Source organism: Bubalus kerabau, chromosome 18, assembly GCF_029407905.1.
Source record: "Bubalus kerabau isolate K-KA32 ecotype Philippines breed swamp buffalo chromosome 18, PCC_UOA_SB_1v2, whole genome shotgun sequence".
NCBI classification, from domain to species: domain Eukaryota; kingdom Metazoa; phylum Chordata; class Mammalia; order Artiodactyla; family Bovidae; genus Bubalus; species Bubalus kerabau.
In genome coordinates, this window is record NC_073641.1 from 556,913 (window position 1) to 566,239 (window position 9,327).

General features: G+C 56.4%; 3 pseudogenes; all 3 read left to right on the forward strand.

Annotated features, from left to right (window-relative positions):
- Positions 1-309: 309 nt before the first annotated feature.
- Positions 310-429, forward strand: LOC129633533 (uncharacterized; annotated as a pseudogene).
- Positions 430-3,854: 3,425 nt separating this feature from the next.
- LOC129633534 (uncharacterized) lies at positions 3,855-3,974 on the forward strand (annotated as a pseudogene).
- Positions 3,975-7,399: 3,425 nt separating this feature from the next.
- LOC129633402 (uncharacterized) lies at positions 7,400-7,519 on the forward strand (annotated as a pseudogene).
- Positions 7,520-9,327: the final 1,808 nt, after the last annotated feature.

A 9,327-nucleotide genomic window follows, 5' to 3' on the forward strand; every position in this document is an offset into this window, starting at 1 on the left:
CGCCGAGACCTCCGCACCCCTCAGCCCACCCCCCAGGCCCCGCGCGCACGCACGCACGCCCTCCCGGTCACTGGGGGGTCCTGGAAGCCCATCGGGCCCCCGGGCCCGGCCAGGCGGTTGCTGGTCTGGTGTTGGCGGTGTTCGGGGGCCGGGCCGGCGTCAGCAGGCTGGAGTGCGGTCGCGGGTCGTGCGGCTCAAGTACAGCACGGCCCCCCGAGGAGAGGGGCGGCCCGTTGGCCCGACCTGCAGGTCAGAGCGAAAGGGAGGCGAAGCGCAAGGCTCTTTGGGCGCCCCGCGGCGGCCGCGTCCGTCTCCGGCCCTACCGGCCTGGAGGCGCCCGATCTCGTCTGATCTCGGAAGCTAAGCAGGGTCGGGCCTGTTTAGTATCTTGGATGGGAGACCACCTGGGAATTCCGGGTGCTGGAGGCTTTTTTGCCTACCAGAAGAGGTCCTTTAGCCCCCGCCCCGCGTCCCAATTCTTGGACCCACACCCCCCTCGCCCCCCCGCCACCCCCGCAGCCCCAGCCCCTCCCGGGGCGGGGGGAGTGAGTGGGTGGCCGGGGCCCCGACTCCCGCTGCAGACCTGGGTTGCCTCCCCGCGGCCCGCGAGCCCCTCCGCATTCGCATTCGGCTTTCAGGAAACCAGACGACCGGCCGTCCCGTCTCCCTCTGGGGCTCCTTTGGCTTGCCTCAGGCAATCCCGGGGCTTGCACCGACTCCAGCCAGAGCCCCAGCCCCCGCCCCACCCCCAGCCTCGCAGGCGATCGCGCATGCGCATGCGAGCGGGCGCACAGATCGATGTGCCCAAACGGGGCATCTGGCTTGTTGGCTTGGACTGGGGGTGGATCTATGCCTGGGAGTGGGACTGCTGAACCATAGGCTACTTCTACTTTTAGTTCCTTCGCGAACCTCCATACTCTTTTCCATCTCGGCTGTACCAACTCCCATTCCTACTCAGCGTGGAGGAGAGTTCCCTTTGCTCCACAGCTTCTCCAGCATCTGCTATGGACAGACATTGCAATGAGGCCCAGTCGGACTCGGGCGAAGTGGTCCCTCCTTGGCGTTTGGAGTTGAGTCTCTCCAATCATTAGTGACGTGGAGCAAGATGACCGTTTGGAAATGCAGATGCAATTCTGTCACCATCCTGCTCCAACGGCTCTTGTATTTTCCCATCATATTGAAGATACGACCAATTCCCTTCATGCCTGCTCCTCACGTTCTTCTCGGATGTCTTTTCCCTGGAATGCCCTCTGCACTCTTTGGCTTCCATCCCATAGGGCATTTTCATTTCTTGAACGTCCTAAGTTTCCCTGGTCACGTAGACTTCCAGGATGCTGTTTTCCCTGCCTGAAATTCTTCCTGCATCTCAACCCTGGTTTACGTAGGTTCAACCTATGGACCTCAACGCAATGGTTACTCTGAAAAGCCTTCCCTGACACCCAGGTTTTGGTGAGGGTAGAGGCCCCTCGACAAGTTCTCAAAGGATCTGCCTGTGATGTATCATTAGATTCGTCTCAGTGAAAGCAGGAACTCTGTGTCTGCTTCTCTCCGCCTTCTAGTTCCAGAAACTTATTACATGCCTCCCAGCTCATCGTAGGTGCTCAGGATTTACTCAGTGTGTGAAAGACAGAAAAGTTCTTGGAAGCGTCAAGGTGTCACTTGGCTCGGCACTTTTGATCTCTTTGTATATTTGGCGATTCCATTCTTTCCTTTCCTGGGTTCATGTGTACGCTATATTCAAGGCACAATCTAAGGCATTAAGACATATCCATCAGTATGGGTTCTTGCTTTCAAGGAACTCGTACAGCAGATTTCTACAGTTTAGGGCTTTTCAAATGCTCTAGAAGAATGTGAACGTTCAGTGTGATCCATTTTCATTTCCAAGAAAGATCGTTTGACTTCCATAGCAAAGGTGGAGACCTTCCGACGTGTAGTCCAATACTTAGACCTTGACCATGTCAGGCAAGTCTTGCGGTTCCTTCTGGAGGTGTGTGGCTCTTGCAGAAACGTGAAGATCTTCCATCGTCCTCGGACTTTGGTGTCATTTGCAATCATCAAGAAAGCTTCCAGGTATAGGTTCCAGACCACCACCGCACACACTCAGTAGCCAACGGAGTGGATTCCAGGAATATGCGTTGTTAACCAGCATCACCGTTGATATTGTTGCTGCACGCTCTATGCAGTGGCCAGGGCCTGGATTGTCCACTGGGTCTCATGTGGAATGGAAAGAAGGGCTTCCCCCCCACCCCACCCCACCCCCCACTGTTGACAGCCTTGTGACTAGAAACGGGCCCCGAAACAAGAATCAGACAAACCAGATAAGCCCAGATGGTAGTCCATGAGATGAAGGAACTAAGCAGCTGGTTGGGATGGCGCCAAGGGGAAAGGTTGCTCTTTTTGTCTCCCGCTCTACTCCTTTCTTCCTGGACGCCTTAGGGGTTCATCATGGAGATTTGAAATAAAGTTCACCAAAGTCATATGTGTTGAATCAAGATTTTGCATTTCACCATCTCTCAAAAACGAAGAGTGCTTAACCTGCACAGGTTTCTTTCAAAAAAGTCAATTGCTTTTCAATTCTGGGGTTTCTCTCTTGCCTTGTTCAAGTAGCCTTAAGAGTAAAAATCAACGAAAACTAAAGAAAGATTCAAAGATACCAACAAAGGACACCTTCTGTTTCTTCAATCATCTTTCCACTTAGTAGCACACGAGCTCTTTTCTTTGTATTTTGCCTAGGGAATTCGCAATGTGCTGGTTCAGATGGCAAGGCAAACGCCCGCAGGAGACTCGGGTTTGATCCCTGGGTCGGGAAGATCCCCTGGAGAAAGAAATGGCAACCCACTCCAGTATTCTCGCCTGGGAAATGCCACGGACAGAGGAGCCTGATGGGCCGCACTCCATGGGGCCTATAAAAGTTGGGCTCAACCCAGCAACTACGAACAGAAGAATTTCCAAAGACCACACTCGTGTGTGTGTGTGTGTGTGTGTGTGTTTATCTCCCTCTCGCCGTCTTGGAGTCTGTCTCGGAAGCTTCATGGATTTCTTCCTCTGTCTCTCCCGACAGCCATCCGCCGGGCCTTTGATCTGGCCCAGGCCTCTCCCAGGTGCTATGGCTCTGGCTGAGGAGCTCGCGCAGGCCAGCTGTCTCCCATGGCGTGGGTGCGTGCGAGTGTGTGTGTCTGTCTGTGTGCCTGCCTGTGGTTCGTCTGCTCTCTCAGGAAGGTCGGGTGCTTGGCGGGCGGCGTGGGGACAAGGGGGGCGCCTCGGTAGGGCAAAGGGGCGGGGCTGAGGCGCTCCGGTCGACCGCGCCTCCGTGGCTCCCGGTGGGTTTGGGCAGCGGGCAGGTGCCGGGCAAGTTGGGCGCTCAAGATTCGCTGCGCCTAGGCCCGCAGGAGGTTCAGAGGCCCCCGGGCCGCGGGGATCGGGAGGCGGCGGGCCCCGAAGACCGACACCTCCGGGGTCGCGCGGCCCTGAGCAGCGAAGGGGATGGGGGGGGAGGCCCCGCTCAGCCAGCGCGGCCGGGTCTGGAGTGGCCGGGGGTGGGAGGGCGCCGAGACCTCCGCACCCCTCAGCCCACCCCCCAGGCCCCGCGCGCACGCACGCACGCCCTCCCGGTCACTGGGGGGTCCTGGAAGCCCATCGGGCCCCCGGGCCCGGCCAGGCGGTTGCTGGTCTGGTGTTGGCGGTGTTCGGGGGCCGGGCCGGCGTCAGCAGGCTGGAGTGCGGTCGCGGGTCGTGCGGCTCAAGTACAGCACGGCCCCCCGAGGAGAGGGGCGGCCCGTTGGCCCGACCTGCAGGTCAGAGCGAAAGGGAGGCGAAGCGCAAGGCTCTTTGGGCGCCCCGCGGCGGCCGCGTCCGTCTCCGGCCCTACCGGCCTGGAGGCGCCCGATCTCGTCTGATCTCGGAAGCTAAGCAGGGTCGGGCCTGTTTAGTATCTTGGATGGGAGACCACCTGGGAATTCCGGGTGCTGGAGGCTTTTTTGCCTACCAGAAGAGGTCCTTTAGCCCCCGCCCCGCGTCCCAATTCTTGGACCCACACCCCCCTCGCCCCCCCGCCACCCCCGCAGCCCCAGCCCCTCCCGGGGCGGGGGGAGTGAGTGGGTGGCCGGGGCCCCGACTCCCGCTGCAGACCTGGGTTGCCTCCCCGCGGCCCGCGAGCCCCTCCGCATTCGCATTCGGCTTTCAGGAAACCAGACGACCGGCCGTCCCGTCTCCCTCTGGGGCTCCTTTGGCTTGCCTCAGGCAATCCCGGGGCTTGCACCGACTCCAGCCAGAGCCCCAGCCCCCGCCCCACCCCCAGCCTCGCAGGCGATCGCGCATGCGCATGCGAGCGGGCGCACAGATCGATGTGCCCAAACGGGGCATCTGGCTTGTTGGCTTGGACTGGGGGTGGATCTATGCCTGGGAGTGGGACTGCTGAACCATAGGCTACTTCTACTTTTAGTTCCTTCGCGAACCTCCATACTCTTTTCCATCTCGGCTGTACCAACTCCCATTCCTACTCAGCGTGGAGGAGAGTTCCCTTTGCTCCACAGCTTCTCCAGCATCTGCTATGGACAGACATTGCAATGAGGCCCAGTCGGACTCGGGCGAAGTGGTCCCTCCTTGGCGTTTGGAGTTGAGTCTCTCCAATCATTAGTGACGTGGAGCAAGATGACCGTTTGGAAATGCAGATGCAATTCTGTCACCATCCTGCTCCAACGGCTCTTGTATTTTCCCATCATATTGAAGATACGACCAATTCCCTTCATGCCTGCTCCTCACGTTCTTCTCGGATGTCTTTTCCCTGGAATGCCCTCTGCACTCTTTGGCTTCCATCCCATAGGGCATTTTCATTTCTTGAACGTCCTAAGTTTCCCTGGTCACGTAGACTTCCAGGATGCTGTTTTCCCTGCCTGAAATTCTTCCTGCATCTCAACCCTGGTTTACGTAGGTTCAACCTATGGACCTCAACGCAATGGTTACTCTGAAAAGCCTTCCCTGACACCCAGGTTTTGGTGAGGGTAGAGGCCCCTCGACAAGTTCTCAAAGGATCTGCCTGTGATGTATCATTAGATTCGTCTCAGTGAAAGCAGGAACTCTGTGTCTGCTTCTCTCCGCCTTCTAGTTCCAGAAACTTATTACATGCCTCCCAGCTCATCGTAGGTGCTCAGGATTTACTCAGTGTGTGAAAGACAGAAAAGTTCTTGGAAGCGTCAAGGTGTCACTTGGCTCGGCACTTTTGATCTCTTTGTATATTTGGCGATTCCATTCTTTCCTTTCCTGGGTTCATGTGTACGCTATATTCAAGGCACAATCTAAGGCATTAAGACATATCCATCAGTATGGGTTCTTGCTTTCAAGGAACTCGTACAGCAGATTTCTACAGTTTAGGGCTTTTCAAATGCTCTAGAAGAATGTGAACGTTCAGTGTGATCCATTTTCATTTCCAAGAAAGATCGTTTGACTTCCATAGCAAAGGTGGAGACCTTCCGACGTGTAGTCCAATACTTAGACCTTGACCATGTCAGGCAAGTCTTGCGGTTCCTTCTGGAGGTGTGTGGCTCTTGCAGAAACGTGAAGATCTTCCATCGTCCTCGGACTTTGGTGTCATTTGCAATCATCAAGAAAGCTTCCAGGTATAGGTTCCAGACCACCACCGCACACACTCAGTAGCCAACGGAGTGGATTCCAGGAATATGCGTTGTTAACCAGCATCACCGTTGATATTGTTGCTGCACGCTCTATGCAGTGGCCAGGGCCTGGATTGTCCACTGGGTCTCATGTGGAATGGAAAGAAGGGCTTCCCCCCCACCCCACCCCACCCCCCACTGTTGACAGCCTTGTGACTAGAAACGGGCCCCGAAACAAGAATCAGACAAACCAGATAAGCCCAGATGGTAGTCCATGAGATGAAGGAACTAAGCAGCTGGTTGGGATGGCGCCAAGGGGAAAGGTTGCTCTTTTTGTCTCCCGCTCTACTCCTTTCTTCCTGGACGCCTTAGGGGTTCATCATGGAGATTTGAAATAAAGTTCACCAAAGTCATATGTGTTGAATCAAGATTTTGCATTTCACCATCTCTCAAAAACGAAGAGTGCTTAACCTGCACAGGTTTCTTTCAAAAAAGTCAATTGCTTTTCAATTCTGGGGTTTCTCTCTTGCCTTGTTCAAGTAGCCTTAAGAGTAAAAATCAACGAAAACTAAAGAAAGATTCAAAGATACCAACAAAGGACACCTTCTGTTTCTTCAATCATCTTTCCACTTAGTAGCACACGAGCTCTTTTCTTTGTATTTTGCCTAGGGAATTCGCAATGTGCTGGTTCAGATGGCAAGGCAAACGCCCGCAGGAGACTCGGGTTTGATCCCTGGGTCGGGAAGATCCCCTGGAGAAAGAAATGGCAACCCACTCCAGTATTCTCGCCTGGGAAATGCCACGGACAGAGGAGCCTGATGGGCCGCACTCCATGGGGCCTATAAAAGTTGGGCTCAACCCAGCAACTACGAACAGAAGAATTTCCAAAGACCACACTCGTGTGTGTGTGTGTGTGTGTGTGTGTTTATCTCCCTCTCGCCGTCTTGGAGTCTGTCTCGGAAGCTTCATGGATTTCTTCCTCTGTCTCTCCCGACAGCCATCCGCCGGGCCTTTGATCTGGCCCAGGCCTCTCCCAGGTGCTATGGCTCTGGCTGAGGAGCTCGCGCAGGCCAGCTGTCTCCCATGGCGTGGGTGCGTGCGAGTGTGTGTGTCTGTCTGTGTGCCTGCCTGTGGTTCGTCTGCTCTCTCAGGAAGGTCGGGTGCTTGGCGGGCGGCGTGGGGACAAGGGGGGCGCCTCGGTAGGGCAAAGGGGCGGGGCTGAGGCGCTCCGGTCGACCGCGCCTCCGTGGCTCCCGGTGGGTTTGGGCAGCGGGCAGGTGCCGGGCAAGTTGGGCGCTCAAGATTCGCTGCGCCTAGGCCCGCAGGAGGTTCAGAGGCCCCCGGGCCGCGGGGATCGGGAGGCGGCGGGCCCCGAAGACCGACACCTCCGGGGTCGCGCGGCCCTGAGCAGCGAAGGGGATGGGGGGGGAGGCCCCGCTCAGCCAGCGCGGCCGGGTCTGGAGTGGCCGGGGGTGGGAGGGCGCCGAGACCTCCGCACCCCTCAGCCCACCCCCCAGGCCCCGCGCGCACGCACGCACGCCCTCCCGGTCACTGGGGGGTCCTGGAAGCCCATCGGGCCCCCGGGCCCGGCCAGGCGGTTGCTGGTCTGGTGTTGGCGGTGTTCGGGGGCCGGGCCGGCGTCAGCAGGCTGGAGTGCGGTCGCGGGTCGTGCGGCTCAAGTACAGCACGGCCCCCCGAGGAGAGGGGCGGCCCGTTGGCCCGACCTGCAGGTCAGAGCGAAAGGGAGGCGAAGCGCAAGGCTCTTTGGGCGCCCCGCGGCGGCCGCGTCCGTCTCCGGCCCTACCGGGCTGAAGGCGCCCGATCTCGTCTGATCTCGGAAGCTAAGCAGGGTCGGGCCTGTTTAGTATCTTGGATGGGAGACCACCTGGGAATTCCGGGTGCTGGAGGCTTTTTTGCCTACCAGAAGAGGTCCTTTAGCCCCCGCCCCGCGTCCCAATTCTTGGACCCACACCCCCCTCGCCCCCCCGCCACCCCCGCAGCCCCAGCCCCTCCCGGGGCGGGGGGAGTGAGTGGGTGGCCGGGGCCCCGACTCCCGCTGCAGACCTGGGTTGCCTCCCCGCGGCCCGCGAGCCCCTCCGCATTCGCATTCGGCTTTCAGGAAACCAGACGACCGGCCGTCCCGTCTCCCTCTGGGGCTCCTTTGGCTTGCCTCAGGCAATCCCGGGGCTTGCACCGACTCCAGCCAGAGCCCCAGCCCCCGCCCCACCCCCAGCCTCGCAGGCGATCGCGCATGCGCATGCGAGCGCGCGCACAGATCGATGTGCCCAAACGGGGCATCTGGCTTGTTGGCTTGGACTGGGGGTGGATCTATGCCTGGGAGTGGGACTGCTGAACCATAGGCTACTTCTACTTTTAGTTCCTTCGCGAACCTCCATACTCTTTTCCATCTCGGCTGTACCAACTCCCATTCCTACTCAGCGTGGAGGAGAGTTCCCTTTGCTCCACAGCTTCTCCAGCATCTGCTATGGACAGACATTGCAATGAGGCCCAGTCGGACTCGGGCGAAGTGGTCCCTCCTTGGCGTTTGGAGTTGAGTCTCTCCAATCATTAGTGACGTGGAGCAAGATGACCGTTTGGAAATGCAGATGCAATTCTGTCACCATCCTGCTCCAACGGCTCTTCTATTTTCCCACCATATTGAAAATATGACCAATTCCCTTCATGCTTGCTCCTCACGTTCTTCTCGGATGTCTTTTCCCTGGAGATTATTTAGTATAGCTGATCTGGAACCCTTGTTTTTTAATTCTCAGCATTACTGTTCTTTGCTCGCTTTTACTTATATTTGTTTTTTAAATGGTTAAATATTGCAGTGTATAGGGTAAAAAAAAAAAAAAAAAACTCTCTCTTCCAACAGACTTCCCTCCCACTCTTCCATGTTGTCCAACATTTTAGGGGAAACCACTATTGATAGTTGGGCTTCTCTGGTGGCTCAACCGGTAAAGAACCCACCTGCTGATGCAGGAGACATAAAGAGACGTGGGTTTAATCCCTGGGATGGGAAGATTCCCTGGAGGAGGGCATGGCGACCCACTCTAATATTCTTGCCTGGAAAATTCCACGGACAGAGGAGCCTGGAGGCCTACAGTCTGTGGAGTTGCAAAGAGTCAGACAAGACTGGGCACTTGTGCACTCACTATTATCAGTTTGCTGTATACATATGCAATTTCCATGTGTGTGTCTTAAGTACTGATACATTCATTCACATACATATGGGTATATACACGGTCCAAGATTTTTTAAATTTGTATTATATTTAATTTTTATTGAATTATAATTGACATACAATATAATGTTAGTTTCAGGTGTACAACATAGTGATTTGACAGTTTTTTAATTTTAATTATTTTTTTATTGAAGGATTTTGCTTGACAGAATTTTGTTGTTTTCTATCAAACCTCAACATGAATCAGCCATAGGTATGCATATATCCCCTCCCTTTGGAACCTCCCTCCCCTCTCTCTTGGAGAAGGCGATGGCACCCCACTCCAGTACTCTTGCCTGGAGAATCCCATGGACGGAGGAGCCTGGTAGGCTGCAGTCCATGGGGTCGCGAAGAGTCGAACACGACTGAGCGACTTCACTTTCACTTTTCACTTGCATGCATTGGAGAAGGAAATGGCAACCCACTCCAGTGTTCTTGCCTGGAGAATCCCAGGGACCGGGGAGCCTGTTGGGCTGCCGTCTATGGGGTCGCACA